This window comes from Oryzias latipes, chromosome 24, assembly GCF_053564925.1.
Source record: "Oryzias latipes strain Hd-rR chromosome 24, Olatipes_Hd-rR_3.1".
Lineage (NCBI taxonomy): Eukaryota > Metazoa > Chordata > Actinopteri > Beloniformes > Adrianichthyidae > Oryzias > Oryzias latipes.
The window spans coordinates 18,189,349-18,206,974 of NC_136260.1; the positions used below are offsets into that span (position 1 = coordinate 18,189,349).

At 36.3% G+C, this 17,626-nt stretch overlaps 1 protein-coding gene and 1 long non-coding RNA gene across 3 annotated transcripts in view; one reads left to right on the plus strand and one right to left on the minus strand.

Moving 5' to 3' along the window:
- The window catches only part of LOC144990120 (uncharacterized), a 41,238-nt gene extending 33,255 nt beyond the window's left edge, over positions 1 to 7,983 (plus strand). Inside the window, exon 2 of the long non-coding RNA XR_013654074.1 lies at positions 7,840 to 7,983. This is a non-coding gene — a long non-coding RNA (uncharacterized LOC144990120). The remainder of the gene's footprint in view (positions 1 to 7,839) is intronic.
- The window catches only part of LOC101160704 (uncharacterized), a 70,418-nt gene that overhangs the window by 27,064 nt on the left and 25,728 nt on the right, over positions 1 to 17,626 (minus strand). The gene's annotated exons all lie outside the window — the stretch shown is intronic.

Consider the following 17,626-nt stretch of genomic DNA (forward strand, 5'->3'; position numbering starts at 1 on the left):
AGTTATTTGTAGATGTTTAATTTTGTTAGAATTGTTGAACAAACTATGCAAGAAAAGACCCTCCTGTGCTCACAGTCTGCATAAATTCTCTTGAGGATCTTGCTTGTCTGGCTGAGTAACTGCATTTGTTTGAGCTGAGCTTTTTTCCGTTTACTCACAGCCTCCGTCGAGTTGGCTGCCAGATCTCTGTAATCCACAAACAATTATCATATTTGCTTCAGCCGACAACTCAGTTTACTGTTTACTGATTGAAAATTAACAATTTGCACAGCTGGGCATGTAGCGAACACCTTTCTTCTCTGGCATTGCTCCATCTGGTACAGGAAGGACAATATCGAGGTGAAAATAGAAAATCATATACTTGTAGGATTTCTTTTTTCACCTAATTTAACAAATGTAACTGCAAATGAAAGGTGAAATCATAATTTAGTAGTTTGGCTTTTCATTTTGCCTTCAAGTACTGAGAAAATTAATAGGGAACTTGAAGTTTCATCTTTGGTAAGAAAGTGTAAAAACCTTTTGGAAAAAGTTAAATAGTTCAGGCTCATCTTTAAATGCCTAAAATGACAAGCAAAGCAAACATGGAACTGTGTTCAAAATTCATCTCATTTTTCCCATGAACACTTTCAGTCAGTCAGTGGCGGAGCTAGAATATTTTATGTAGGAAGGGGGGAAAGAAGAATTTGGAATGGTGGCAAAGGAGAACAGCAGAGTGGAAGGCCGTTTCAAATAAAATGATCCAAAATAGGTATTTCAACAGATTTATTATTGTTATTGTCAATAATAATAAAACAGTGCTTCTTTTAGCTGATGTGCTCTTACTAAAGCTAAAAGACCCACTCTAATGAAAAGTGTGTTTTTGGTGTTTCTTATGGCATTTTTCTGGAAGACATGTATGAAGATTAGGAATGATAATGAGAATGAAAGAATTTATGAAGAAAATGAAGCTTAAAATTGCATTTCTGCTCTTTTTTCTTTCTTTTTTTGCACCGGTAATATTAAATTGGGCTGTAATCTAGTGGCAAAACATGTTAATAGATGGGTGATGGGAAATGGTTGTAGGGTTTCTTCACGCCTACAGTCTGCCCACATCTTAGAGATAAATTTCTAATGATCTCCTGCTGCTCTGAAGAAACTATGTCGTAGAAAACGACAAAAACATTAACTGGGATCACAACAGACGATAGGAGGGGGACTTTTAACAAACTTACAGTGCTGATTTTTCAATATTTTTCAATAATGATACTGTTATTGACTCAATAATTGGGGGGCAAAGCTTTTTGCTGAAAGGACAGCTGCCTTCCCTATAGCCCCCCGTAGCTCCGCCCCTGCTGTCAGTTAAAACACAACACTTAAAAAATATCAAGGAGGAGTTTATCCATTGTGATAAGAAATTAAGATTATGCCTTAATTAAATAAATGATTTTAGCTTCCAAATGCAAAAATGCACGTCTAAAACTGATTTTAAAATGTAGATTTTTCATTGTCATTGGATAATCAGAGAACTCATTAATTTATAAATTATATTTATTTATCATTTAAAATAGTTCAAAACTGATTTAGCCGCAATGGTTTTGGAAATGTCACAGGATCAGGGAGGGAATTTGGCTTAATGTACAGTTTCCCCCGCATTGTTTTTTTATGATGGTTTGTGCATGGAGAGGATGGGCAGGTCCTGCTATTTTTAGTTGACAGCTTCATTTATCATGTTCACCTGGAATGATTTTGGAATCCTTGGAATAAGGTTTTTTTTATGGTTACCTATTTTTTGATCAACAATAAACACATGGATGTCTACAGCGCCTTAAAGTCGCCACAAATGTCTTGACCGAAGCCATGGCTGTCAAACAAAAAACAGATCTCTCTAAAGTTAGTCTTAGACTGCCTTTAAAAAAGTCACTTCCCAGCTGTGGGTTCTGATTGATAATCACTTCTAAACTGGTTCATTGCTCATTCTGTGGCTGTCTTCTCCTTTATGATTTCCCTACAGAGATATCTCTTCCATCTTACTATGAGCTAAAATGGATGTCTTACAATGACACGCCACTTAGAGATGCATAATTGGAAAGTTTAGCAACATCAATCACCGAGTCTAACTTTTAATTACATAATGATGCACACAGATGGCACTGCTGATTTGCCAGAGCTCCTTCAGATGCTTGAGAATTGTTGATTGGGTACTGTGTGTTTCAGCATGTTCGGAGTTCAGCACCTGTCACACAATGTTTTTGCAGATTTTTCACTTTACATCCTTTACATCCAAGTGGTCAAAATCATTGAATCCAAATTCAAGCTTGCTTTTTTTTTTTTTGCTTTTTTGCTTTTATGACTCACGTTATATATTTGGAATATTTGATTACTAACTCAAAATTGGCTCTTCAATGTGGCACATTGTGCTGCAAGTGTGGAACTGTTCAGGATGCGGTTCTGTGTTTATTTTGACCAGACTTTGAGATAAGGTAAAAACATGTTTTTACAGCGGTTGACTGAGCTGCCACCATTGTGAGTTTTGGTTGGAAGCATAGAAGCATCGATGGAGAACTAAAGAAATCAAAAGACTTCAAGTCTGTGCCGATAAAATAAATAAACTTGGATATAGAGATTTTGCAGGAACCCCAGGAAAGCAAAGCACCAGGGTGCTGTCCCTGATGTTACCCCTCCAAAAGTATTATTTCTGATTCTTTTACACACATCTCTATCGATAAAAGCATTAATAAAATAATATAATATGATATAATAACATGTAATTTAATTAATAACCATATAGCAAACAATATTTCCCTATAGGCTCTTGTGTTTTTTCCTTTAGGTCTTTTTTTGTTTTTCTTAAAGCTGCATAATTTTATTTATAGTTACTTTGTAAAAGTATTGTATGAACATAAAATGAATTATGACATGTGTGATATTTATAAAAACAAAATGTTTACATCCACCTTACGGAGAGATGCGCGATGTTGTGTGATAAGACTGCCTTAGGCTTTGATTCAAAGTGATGTATCACAAAGCTTAATGAAACAGCAGAACATGTCATTATCCTTGTTAAACAAGAAAACAAGACAATATAGAGGATACTTAATTTTTCACGGAAAATATACAGCTTTTCCTTCTTTCATTAAACCACACAAAATGGGACATGAACAATACTTTAAGCATCTATAAGGGAATATTAAAGTGTTTACTTAGAGTTTAAAAAGGAAAACATAGGAATGGAAAGAAAATCTATGTAAAGAAACAATACATTTTTAAAAGTTCACGTAACACATTCCAAAGAACTTTTTTATATAGTCTAAGTTTGACAAAAATAAACACCTAGTACTTCTCTGTTAGAGTGACTAAAGTGATTTCCAGACCCCTTTCTTCAAAGAAGGGGGCCTCGAGATCACATGCCTTCACATTAAAACTAAATCTTCTCTGGTTACTCAGAGAAGATGCTGAAGCAATTAGGACTGTTGAGGGTATTAGTAAAAATGTTCTGTTTCTATTTAATCAAACCCTTGTCCATTTGCTCAGGAAGTTTGGATTATTTTTCCCAATAAAACTGGTGCAGACTGAAGAAGAAAGTTTTGATGCACATAAAAATAAGTATTTTTTTTTAAACCTTAAATGAATCAAAAACAGGGAAAGGACAGGAAGCTGCAATAAAGGGAATTGTTGGTAAACTAAAGGTCAAATCCCTGACTTCCTGTTTGCAACAGGTTTAAAAATAAAAGTAAATGGAGCCACCTCAGTTCACTAAATGACCACATAGTGGCTTGCTACAAAGGAAAGACAGCACCAATTTGTCAACCTTTGTTTTATATTTATGGCAATTTTTTAGAATGATCTGATTTTTTATGAGCGGTTGGTCTTTTTATTGATGGGTAAATTTAAAATCATCAGCTCAACATTTGTTCCATTGTGTTCCATTTAATGTCAAGTCTGTTTACCCCCATCCTCGGCTATGTGTGATGCGAAGATGTCAGAAAACGTAATGTAATACTCACAAAAACTCAAATGTCACCATAATTTATTGGCTCAATTTCAATTATGTTATTTTTTAGTTCAATAAAGTTACACTGGTATTTATTGTCATTATTTTGGAAACAAAAAAATTTGACTTATGTTCTCAGAATAAGTGCTGGTTTTCTATTTTATGATAATTCATCACGATGGGACTACTTTTACTAAGATGGTATTCTCATTTTTCACTTTTTGTTCTAAAATGAATCATTTCCACTAACTACTCTAGTTTTTTTTTTTTTTTTTTTTTTTTTTTTTTGTCACTGCATTCAAAATAAACTACAATTAGGTACAATACAAACCATTTGCTTAGAACTTGCAAAACATATAATTCAATTTTAAGTAATTTTACCTAACAGTTAGCTTTTTTTAGCTTATTTTTTTCCTTTTTAATGCATGTGTTTCTAGATTTTGATATCCAATTATAAGAAGCTTTGTTAATTAAAAATTTTAATTTTACTACTTTCTAATGATTTTCTTCTTAAGGTTAGTGTTCTTTTCCTATTCAGTGTTCAAATTTTTAATTAAATTGTAATCTCAGATAAATTTGTTACATATAAAACTTAACCTAGAACTGTGCTAATTAACATGTCTGTGTATCCAATCTGCCTACTGTACACAGACACACACAACCATGGATAGAATAAATCATTAACATGAAAAAGTAAGAATATTAGTAATGGATGTGGAATGTTGGTTCAAATCTAGTATTACTTTTTGACACTGTTAAAGCCCTCTGATTTGGATCTGATTAGCTCGTTGGCTGGTGAAGATCTGGTGCAGGTCAGAGAGAGACATTTCCATATTTACTTTAACATGGCACAGGTGATGAAAGAAGACTCCTGACAAAGACGCAAAAATCAGATCTTGTGGGGAGGAGCTCCAACTTTGGCGAGCAGAGATAAATAAGGAGGATAAAAATTTCTCTGTCTCATCACCATCCTGAATTGGTGGTCTTGTCCACAAAATGAGTTGTGAAGGAGTCTGCTGCTTGGATGCTATCGTCCAGGATTGTGTGACTCAGCCATGACTCGATGAGGCAGATGTCATCACAGTCCCACATATCCTTCTGGAATTGATTTAGAACTAAATGGTTCTCCATCGTGCCGACCTGGTCAGCAAGTGTAAAAGCTGCCTTGCTTCTTCATCATCAGATGCAGAAACTTTTTCCAACTCCACAACACAGATGAGACCACTTAGACCCTTTTCAGCATAATTAAGATGGTAAAAGATGTATCAGTTCGCATTTCCAAGACTACTTTTAAATCAGGAGATTAACTGTCAAATTCAAAACCTCTCAGACAGTCAGTCTTCCCTCAAGAAGGAGAGATTGAATCTCCTAATAGAACAGATTTTCCTCATTTTCATTTCATGTATCATTGCTCTTAAATTCAGTAGATCCTTTGACAACCAATTGTTAATTGGGTCAAATCTCATGTAAACTCAAGGTACTAATGCTAATCATCTGCTGTACGTTTATTTTACTAAGATATTTATTATTCCACTTCCAGCTGTAAAGGCTAAACCTTTTTGAGTCGAGTTTATCCTGTAGATATCCAAATGAAATGGAAATCCAGCCATATGGGCATTTAGTGAGATGGCAAACATATTTCCCATGGCAACAATGCGTGAATATTGTCCATGTTTAGTGTGACACTACAGGAAAAGATTCACAGTTCTGTGGATAAACAAAGACTTTAAATAGGCAGCTGGCAAGCATTCATGCTGTTTACTATGACTTCTATCCCACACCCCAGTTCTTGGCTGAGTTTGCATCCTGTGAGATGCAAGATTGATGATGGAGGCCTGCATGGGCGTGTCATGTAAATACATGCTTGTCTTCTTCCTCATAATAGACATTTCTGTATCCAAACCGCTGTTCCCTGGAGTAAAGGCTATTATTTTCTGACCTAGTTACAGTGCATTCATGCTTTTTCATTAAACGTTTGGGAGTAAAATAGGTGACTTTGTCATTCTAGTGTCTTCTGAGGTTGTCTGTGTATTAGAGGATGTAAACTCGTGGACAAAACAACATTAGAAAACAACAAAACATTTCAAAAACATACCTATTTAAAGTTCAGAGACTAATCAATCCCAGGATTTGAGCTCAAAATTAATATTTTTTTCACCTTTTTCATACTACTGAAAGATGCAATTACATAATAGAAATCACCCACAAGTCAAAGCAAACTGAATTTGGTACTTAGCATTGTCTCGTATGTTTTCAAGGTGTTTTTATTGAATATAGACTTTTGTTTATTTAAATTATTAAATCATATTATTTAAAGGTGTCTTTTTTCACACCTCTTTGGATTGTGTTTGCATGGAAATACAAAAAAAGTCCACAAGCTTTATTTTTGGTTATACTTGTCAAATGTTTTAGAGTTAGGAAGGGGGCGCTCTAGCTGTCAGCTATGCATTATTGTTTAGGGTCTTCTGTATGTGACACAGGATCCGTGGGATACTTTGTTTTTTATGAGCTGGAACAAAACTGTTTCACAGGTTCGTGATTTTAATGTTCCTGTAAAATGCACCTCGTGCTCCTCGACAAGGACATAAATATTACGCCTGCCCGAGTTTATATTTTCATGAAAGGAGATGCTTGGTTTTTCAATAAACAAATACTCCGATGATCCATGTGAGGAATTTAAATTCTGACATCTGATCTAATGTGCAGCTGCAAATTTCTCTGTGTGCAGCTACTGTTTAATGAATCTTTAAGTCGAATGAAAGGCGCTTATTTTGCTGACACCACTGCAGCAGAAAACATAGATGTGATGAGGGCAGTCTTGGGTTTGTCAGCTGTAAGCTGGACTGTGTGTGTTCCAGTGATTTATTCAGCTCCCCTGCTGAAAGCCATGTAGTGGCTCAATGCCCTGCTGGTTGCAATGACAGGCTCCATAGCAATCTGCCAGAAACACAGCAGGGCAAGACAAGCTCCTGGCTTCTGTTCTGCCTCTACCAGCTATTACTTATTTTATTTTACTTTTGTTTTTTTTTTTGCATATTTATATCTTTCTATTTTAATGAAGGTCCATTTTTCAGATTTCAAATGATTGTTAAAGACAAATATTAGAGGCTAATTAAAAAAAAAGTATTTTCCACACACACACAGTGACTTTAGAAACGCACTGACATTTCCATCTTTTTAAGCATATGAATCCAACCATGAATAACCACCTTTCTTTACCCTCACTTTTCCCCCTCCCTGTTCCCTCCATCTACAAAGCTATCACTCTACAATGTCAGATCAATCACCGCAGCCATATGTGGTGATGTCACCCTCTTTGGGAGTGAAAGGGAGGAGCCTGTCACATCCATCTGCTTTCAAACATTCCACGGTTTTAACGTTTGCATGGCTGTCAGACGCACGATGAAACCCAATTTTTCTCCCAGAGCACAAGTAGGTTAGATTCAGCTCAAGAAAGATTAATCCAAAAACTCCAACGTCGTAGGCTGATGACATGCACAGATGGTATGATTGTTTTTGCTTTATTTAGTAAATTGATTTTTAACAACAAAAATGTGTTTTTCATGTTTCTAATGGAATACAGTTCATGCAAGATAGCTAATAAATAGGGGGTAAAAGAAACTCACCATCATGAAAGATCACAGGGCTACATTTATTCATAGTTTGTGAAGTAGGATGTTCTCACACACACACACACGACTCGCATTACCATATGCACTCTCATCCCATGGGAAGTCCAATCAAAGAAGTGAGATAGCTTCAAGCAACACAAGTCTTCCAGTACTTGTCCTTCTACACGCGCCATGGAGCAATTACCGCCATTAAACTACTCGCCACCTGTTAACAGCCATGTAAATATTCATTTGCAGAAGGGAAATCATTTCAGCCACTGACCTGCTTGGAAAAAAAGACTGGTCCAGCAAATCAACCAGGTGACAAGTCAGTGCCGAGGGATGAACAAAAGGTTGGTGAGCTTATGAAATGTAAATGCAGCACAACCAAATAAAAACAAACCATGAAAAGGGTGATACCCCAAAGATTTACATCAGATATAGAAATAACTACTGTTGTTATTGTGTTTGCTATAAATGCAAGGAGGGAAAGCATATTTGCACATGCATGTGCTGTACAAACCTTTGAACAAATAGTCTTTGCTGATGATTAAGAGCCCTACTTTCCTTCAAGAGTAAATTCTCATGTGGAAGCATTTACCTAAAGGTGAATTAAAATGTAAATTGGATCCATACTCGTTGTAGCGCATGCCATATGTTCAGTGTCCCAGATGAGAACTATAAAACAGAACGTAAAGATGGTTTTCATGCATGTTTGTTGGCAAAAGCTGTTTCTTTATAGATGGAAATTAGGCTCAATTAACTCTGTATATTTAACTGAGTAATAAGAGGGATTTACAAGAATTCTAAGTATTTGCCAGTACTTTCAAAGAAAACTGACAAATTCCTAAATATCCTTTTCTTATCTATATTTTCCAATACTATTTTAAATAGAAAGAAACATAAACTGTGCATTTAAGACACTTGACAGCTGCCTAAAATTGTTTTATGCATATTTATTAAATGGCAAAACTTGTTTAATTCAGAAAATGTTACGTTTTTAAGCATTTTCTTACGTTTTTAAAAAAAATTGTTGCCCAAAGCTTCTGAAAAAGCCAATAAACGTGTGTTTTAGTCAAAATTAATGAATGAACAAACAAAATTAAACAACAAATTTAAAGAACATGTGTTAACATGTGTTGAAAGTATTTTTAAAGTGTAAAAAATTAAAAACAACACAAAAATTGTCATTTTAATTTTTTTTAACTGAGTGAAATTGATTCTTATACCAAATACTTTATTACACACAACTATAGGACTGTGTTTTTACAAATGCATTTTTATTGTTGTCTGTAAACAATATTATAACTTGAGAAAAAAAATAAAAACTCCAGTAATGTCTCTCCCAGCATGCTGCCCATACATTATCTGCCTGAAACGAGTTAATCACGATAATTCTTCTCTGTTGCTGTGGCAGTTGTCACAACAGTCTGTTGTGAGGTCAAAACAGAGACACTGATTTCAACTAACTGTCATTTAATTGTGTTAATCAATATGAACTTGTAAAACGCCGGAATAGGATTGGAGAATAAATTAATTAGGGTCTATAAGATCTTTCAAGTGATCGCGTGTCACTACGTGTTAGCTGTCATTACAGCAAAAATGAAGTTGCTGAAAGGATGCAACCGCATTAGTGCATGTTCAACCACCATCCTAAAAATCAATGACAAGCTGTTACTTTACTGCTCTTCTTCAAATGGCCGTGTGATCTTTTCTTTTTAGTCGTAGGGATGTAAATGTCTAGACATAGAGACACCTAAAACCTGAGCAGGAGGCTCCACAGTTTTTCAGTGCCTTGCCTCAAGTTCAGCATCCGTCTCTCTTTGTTAGGGGCTGGAAGCAATGAACCGTGACCGGGGGCTGTTTTAAGTTGTGGTTTGTAAATCAATATTAGATTAAACGAAACTGCTTGTATGTCTCCCAGAACTCTCTAGCTCAGGTTTTATAGTCTCTGTGGTGTTTAAAGCTTTAGCTAACCTCCTTTTTAAAGCTGTAAAATGCACAGATGAAAATGATTGAGGTTTTTTGCAAATTTGATTTCACTTTGTGCACCTGGATGTTATCAGCCACCAGAGGATTCTAAGTGAGGGGAAAAAAAAGTATGATGTTTGATCAAATATTCTTGTCACTCTATTATTCCTGATTTATAATTTCCGAGAATGCTTTGGATCCATTTTAAAAATAATCCCTTGCACCAAATTTTGTTTTATTTACATCTCAGACTTTCAGGGATGAGTCTACATCTGCCTTTGGCCAGAATCTACATGCTCTTGCACCATAAAGGGCTCTGAGTTGCACATGTTGCCCAGGACAAATGCACACACGCCCTCTTTCTATCTCATGCCTAATTCAAACCTGTCTTATGAGTCCCTCGACACATCCACGCAAAGTCAGCTCAACACATGCACGCAGACATTCAATCACTAGAAAGCAGCGCAGGCCACATATAAATCCATCTTGTAAAGCATCTTCCAGACCGTTACCCATGTGAATGAGATGTTCCAAAGCCTTGTAGTGTTATGTGGCCTCCTCAAAGGCAAGAATGTGATCTACGCTCCCCTAATTGTTGCAGGGGGAGGTTTTAGGAGCTCACTGTGGATCCACTAAACGGATAAATAAATCCTATATATCGTAGTTTGCGTATAAATCCTCTTATTCTGCCTTGTTTCCATGTCTGGATTGTTTGTCTTTTGTCTTTTAGATGGACGTTATTGATAAATACACCTAAAATATGTTTTCTTTTTTTTTTTGTTTAATATTACAAGAGAAATATCGGTCTAAATTAGTGTCAGTTGGGTTTTACTCTCTTTCATTCTGTTGTCATGTCACCACAGAATATGTAACTCAGTCTAAAGTCTGGCCAGCCTTGGCAGGTCTGGTGTCCGTGCCTCCTCTCTACAATAGCTTGTTAGCCATGTCTGACATCTTCGGCTCCCTGCAGTCAGGGTGAGGGCCAGGCTGAATAATGCACCGGGGTGACGCTGTTACAGAGGGTATGCTGCTCTACTCTGCCTCTTCTCATTTCTGAGCCTTAGATGTACTACAAACAATTCACAAAAAAGGAAGAAGAAAAGCTTTCTTTATGGTGAGAATTTGAACAATGGGGCAAGCAGCAATGTGTTCTATTAATGAATAACAGATCGCTGTGACTGGTTAGTCCCCAGAATCAAACTATGCCAGTGTTCTATTATTTTAAACCAAAAATGCTTCTTATTTTGACTAACTTTACTAGAAGTGTAATCTAATTCTTTATAAACTTGTTTTTGTCTCAATTCATACTTGAAAAAAACAACAAAATGTTTACACACAGTTGTTTCAATAAAGGCTGAGTTTAAATAAAGTGTGAAAAAATCATTTATTATGGATTATTATGGACACTTGAGTTGGAAATTAACCTTTTAAAAACAGTACATTCAATCATGAAAGTTGTAGCAAAAATTTTTAATAATTACCATTCTCTATGTTACCAAAAAGAAACCGCTGTACAGAAATGTTAGATGACAATAAAAACAAAAACAATTATTTTAGTAACTTTTTTGGTCATATACATTTTGTAAATCATTGTTGTTTAGTTTTTAAGATAAAATACACACAACCTGAGGTACAACATTTAAGATGCCATTATAGATTGTCAGTGTGTAAGAATGATCCCCCCCCCTTCCATGTAGCCTTATGACCCCTGACTGGTGGGGTGGGGGGCAGCAGCATGAGTGTTAATGTTCACTCACACCAGGGTCAGACCTGGCATCTTTATTTTATGACACAGTAGAGGGGGAACTTGGGGGGTGTAGCTTGAACACATCGACCCCCAAACACATTAGATATGAGGCTGGTGAACTGTAAAGGGTATTTTTCCCCCCAGCTATCTTAAAATACTCTTATAAAGAAAAAAAATAGTGTTGAAATTTAAAAAAGAATACTTTTGAACTTAATTATGTCTGAGTAAGTGCAGAACTGAAAAATTTTAAAAAATATCCAAAATTGTCTTCCGATTTGCCGTACTTTGTCTCAAACTGGTTATATTTACTCCCAATTAAAGGCAGTTTCACTTTTGTTACAGATGCGTCTCTGCTCATTTTGATATCATTCAAATTCTTTTTGTTCGAAGCAGGACATTTGGCTAGCATGCCAGGCTTAGAAAACACAACAAACCACTTCATTTTATGCTATGCAAACATGCAGAAAGAACAGTAGGGACTGCTGAGGTATGCACCAGTGCTGTTTTGCATTTGTCAGTGCAGTGATGGAGAACTAAAAGGGAAAAAAAAAGAAAAGATGAGAAATTTCAAGGTTGATAAAAGTTGACTGCATTCATTCATTCACTCATCTTCTTCCGTTTGTCCCTTTCGGGGTCCCGGGGCTGCTGGAGCCTATCCCGGCCACTTATGAGCGAAGGCAGGGGACGCCCAGTCTGTCGCAGGGTAAGTTGACTGCATAGTTTCTTTTTTTTTTATTGCGCATTAACATCAGATTTCCACTTGTGGTTAAATGTTTGCGTAAATGTGCATTTGCATGCGTTTGAAGATGAATGGATGTGTGTCTGCATGTGCACACCAGCGCTGCACACACATCACTCAGGAGAGAATCTGTTGGCCCTATTTCCTATTCCGCTCAATTTCAGCAAGAATCTCAGTAATCCCACTGAAGAGCTGCAGTTCTCCCACAGTGACATCCCATAATGCCACTAACAGCAAAGTGGTGGGCACCCAGTTACGACTCCCAGGATCCATTCGGTGCACGTTCCCAATCCCCCAACCTGTCTGTATGCAAACAGAGCTCCCTCAGAGGAGAACACTGATCTGGCAGCCTTTCACTGAGTCCTGTGTAGACATATTTAATGCCTCAATAACCATTGCTTAAGACAGAGTGATGAACGCCAGCAGCTTTCATTACCATGGGAAAGGGTTTTTTCTGTCTTAGCGTGTCTGCATGAGTGTGTGTATAACTGTGCATATGTGTTTTAGAGACACAGGGTAATCTGAAAATGTACATGAAAATGTGGATCTATAAAGGCATTATGCTGTTTGACAATATGGAGCTTTTTTCTTGTTGGAGAAACATTTTTAACAAGTTCAGTCAACGGAAATGCAACTTGATCATAAGCACCGGTTTTTATGCTTGAGATTTTAGTGGACTGGATTGCATAACATGTCAGAGTAAATTAAAAAAAATGCTTTTGAACAATAAATCTGCCCTAATCTTAATACAAATCATTCAAAAACAGTAGTTAAAAATGTAAAACTAAGCAAAAGAATTTGAAAAAATTTAAAGTTGAAACATTTATGACTTATGAAAAATCAAATAAAGAGTTTTGAATCTTTGAAAACCATCTCTAAGGCCTTCTGTCAACGGGATATCAGTGCTAAAAGGGGCATAAACGGCAGGTCATGTCAGTCGCAAATGTGTCACAGCATCAGTTCTGCAAGTTATTAGGTCCTCATGTATACAAAATGTTGGACAATGCTGAAAAAAAATTCCACTGACTCTCCAAACCGGATCCAGACAACTTTTCCTGTGAGACGTTTACAGGTAGAGTGAAGGATAATGGGAAACCATTTCTTTATTAAAACAAATTTGTCTGCCTTCTTCTAACAGTGAAAGCTGTCATCATCTCGACACATAGCTGTTGGCTGTTTTTCTTCTTATTTCCTTTTCTTTCCCCAGACACTTGTCTCCCACAGAAAGACTGAGAGTTCAGAGGAAGATCAATGTGTCTGCCCAGGAAACAGTGTAATGTTAATCACAACTTTAATTTGGGCTGAATTAGCATTTTGATGAACTTGTAAGGCTGACTGGTGTACTCTAAGCACCTTCAAATGCAGCTCATACAGAGGAAATGGCAGTGCGGTTAATTAACGCTCACACAGACCAGATGGGCTCAGTGAAGGGCCTGGCAGAAAGAGACACAGACAGCCAGACATGATACCAAAAAAGCCTCGGGAAAAACAAAATGCAAAATAAAATTTATAACCAACTTTGTTCAAATAAAACACCTGGTTCCAAAGGCGGGGAGTAATAAATAGCATTTCTGCTTTTAAAGGAAAAGAGTGGAGTCAGTAATGGCTTATGGAGAACACAACGGCAAATCTTGGTCAAACACGAAGCCTGTTTACATATGCCCAGCCGTTTCAATCTCTGAGCACAGAGTGGAGCTCAACATGGTGCTGTCTCATCTTCTGTAAGCCATTCCGTGAAGTCTGCAGCAAACACATTAATAATTGTTTTTTATTCTATCTCTTTTCCATTGTAGAATCTTGTCACTGCCCTCTTATCACACATATTTGTCATGTGTTATGTAAGGGATAATGGCCGACAAAGTGTGCATTATCACAAATTAAAGCACGCGTGGAAGCCTGGACAATTGCTTCTGTGAAGTGTGTTCATTTCTGAAACTGCACACTTCGAAGGCCATTAAACCGCTTATACCATGGTCACTTACAAAAGAAATAAAAAATTCAGTTTTCAGTACTTTATTCTTGTTATTTTTTGGTTTAGATCGCTTTTTTCACAAAAAGTGGACTATTTGTTACATGGCTGACCTCGACTCCAGCAACAAAGGAAAGCGACATAGATATGCTGATCGTCACGACAGGTTAAAAAAAGCATCAGTTCAGCTTACCGCTTATTTTTGTCCTGATGATGAAGCAAAAGTTTGTATTACAGAAGCCCGTGCATTGATATAGAACATTTAAACTATGTGACCGGAACTTCCTTGTCAGGTGTGTATAATGAGTGTGGATTATCACTTTTTAATCCACACCCAGCAGCCAATCAGAATCAAGTATTCAGCCAGACCATGGCATAAAGCTTTTTAGACCATGACTCTACTGCCATGAAGCACACCACAACAAAATAAAAATAGCAGAAATGACTGTGAAAGTATAGTAAAAGTAGCCAAAAAATAGATAAAAGGACAGGTTGTGTTTTACCATCATGTTTTAATGTAGATACCTAATTTATGCAGGTTTGACCAATGTACTCGGATAATTGGCACCAGGACATCAAGTCAGTGTGTGTCCTTGTGGTTTGGGCCAGGGACCAATGCTGCTGACACAGTCAGAATCTCAGCTTTAAGAATAAGCAGTTATTTTCGTGTGTTTTTCTTGACTTATAGTGGATCTTTTTTTTAAAGTTTCCTTGGTAATTTCATCCATGAATTCTCTATGCCCACTTTATCCTGTTTGGAGAAGATGGAGGCAATCCTAGACACGGAAGACCAGGATGTGGGTTCCATCCAGCTCAGGTCAACACAGAAAAGATCAACATCTAGACCCAAAGTCACACCTGAGGTCTGGCTAACCTGTTTTCACAAAGTCAAAGTTGAGGTGAGAATGTGGGGAAAACATGTGAACAAGGATTTGAAAAAGGAACCAATTTCCCAACTTTGTAGTTGTTATGCTTTCATATAGCTTTAGAGATCTGTATTTAGCTCTAAAGACGTTAGCTGAAAAGTAAAAGCTTATTACAAAAATAAGATTTTCAAGTTCTACCAAATCAAAAATTGGTTCAATTAGCCAGTAGAGACATTTCATATCAACTTGTTGGAAATTTAAGCCATGAATTATATAAAATGAGTCAGCTTGGTTAGATTCTAAGTTTAACTGTTAGACCAAAAGTACAGGAGGGTTAATTTGTCTATAGACCAAAGTCTGCCATACAATGAATTCAAAAGATTTATTTTTAAATAAATAATGAATGCTTAACTGTTTATTATTTGGATAATGGATGCCAGCATTGCTTGTGGTGTTTCTCTTCCTCTTCTGTTCTCTGTTTTCTTCTATTTTTTCAAAGGTTAAATCAGAGACAGAGACTAAGATTGTTCTGAGTTACAACAGTTTTGCCTTTAAGCCCATTTTTTTAAATTGTTTTTTATGGCAGATACCTCATATGTCACATGTATTGTTTTAAAGATATCTATTGTTTTCAGACATGTTTTAAATCTTCAATTGTTTTTTTAAGTCGGATGTTAATATTGTGGAAAACTGTGCAGAATTTTAAAACACAGAATTAGTTAATAACTCATACGTTACTTTTTTGTGTTTGTGGCATCATTGCAGAAAAACAAACAACATTTTTACATGGACGCTAAGTACTTCTTAAATTGTTTTGAAAAATACGACTGCATATTGTAAAGCTCTTGAGAGCAGTCTACTGTTCTGACCTTTCCTTTATTCCAAAACAATGAAATAAATGACCTTGAACTTGAGGTGTATGTGTAAAAATGGTGAGTTAGACTTAAAAACATTAAGGGTTTTATTGAAAATGTTTTTTTAAAGGGTGGATAACCAATGATAACCGTGTAAAATATTTCTTGCACTTCATTTTTATTATTTGGATTGTGTAAATATTAAGAAATTCAACAGATAAGAGTATATCCAACTTATGCTGAATAAATATCAGTTCAAATGACAATGCGTTGTGAAAATGTACATTCTTATATCTTCAATGATAAAACCTGATACTTGAAAAGAAGTAAAAAGCAGAAAATTTGCCCTGTTACAATGTTTTATTTCTCAAGAAAAGATAGCCTCTTTGTCCCCATATTGAAATCAATATGATCTGATTAAAGGAAGTGAGGCTCCAGGTTCCTCCTTTGATGTGGCTGACGTACTTCCTTTCTCCACTCTCACATCTTTTCCTTGAATCCTTTACTTAACCTTCCCTAACCTGCTTCTTCCATTTGCTTTTTTATGCTGGAGAGAATTTCACACACGGCCTCCCAGGGAGAAGAATGATTGGTAAAAACACAATAAAAATGGAAAGATGAGGAGGACTTGGGTGGCGGTGAAGGAAGGGTTGACATTAAGGCAAAGCGAGCTCTCCTGTTGTGAGGGCCTGTGGAGGGGCTTTAACAGGATGTCCAAGCAGAGAGAATTTTGCACTAACTGCTTCAAGCTCATGGAGAACTTCTGCATTTGTGGCAGTGGAGATGCAAACAAAAATCTTTAAAATGTAACATGATCAAAATGTTTAAAAAATACTTTAAAAATCATAAATAAATTATTTATTAAGCAAAAAGTGTAAAATTGGATGCTACTGAGGTAAATGTAAAGTTTTGTGTTAAACTAATTACAAACGTTACACATAACTGGAGAGACATGTTTGTTTGAGAAAACAAATGGCAGCAGAAGTACTGACTTTCTGACACGTCAAGTTGTTGTTTTTACATATATAAAGTATTGCAATATCAGGGGCTTTTATTTTAGGCCACACAGCATCCATTCAGGTATAGAGATTCAACCTGTGGGAACACGCCCCTCCCATCCCCGCACAAAAGAAAAGGAGAATGAGATGTATCTGTTCCCAGGCAGCTGGATATCTCCAATTAAGGTAGGATGCAGCATCAATTTTAGGGCTAATTATTTGCGTAATGAGCTCACCGTCATGCGTCCGCGCCCCCAGCACCGAGCCCGCTGCTCTAACCACCCCCCGCCGACACATCCACACGCTTCCCCCCCGTCCGCCCCCCTTCATCTGAGCACCCGGTAGCTAATTAAAAAACTACATGCGCCGCGGCACTTTCATGTGAGTCACAACATGGAAATTAATCCTTGTATAAATGCGTCCCTGTGAAGACACCGGACGGCGCATGAGCGCTATACAGCCAAAGGCTTCGACTATGCTTAAATTTATATATTCATGGGTAAATAAATTTTACATTTGATGCAATTTTCATGCAGGATGTGGCAAATTTCATTTACATCCAAGTCTAAAATAATGTGCAAATTCAACTTGGGCATTTTCATCTTAAATTTGATCAAACAAATAATAATAATACAAATAAAGTTGATGGATGTACGTCTGAAACGGTTCTGACAAAAAGACATGTTTTAGAAACTATGGAAAGCTATAGTTTATAACATATTTAATAAAGTTTATTATCCAGTTCATTAATTTAGAGTAACCTGATGACTTGAGACTTCTGATTTGGTTCATTCGGCGACTTTGTGTCTATTTAAAACAAAAAATTAAAACTATTTTAATGAAAAAAGCGCTTTTTACATCAAATAGTTAAGTTTTAATTTTGCTTTCTTTATTATTAATA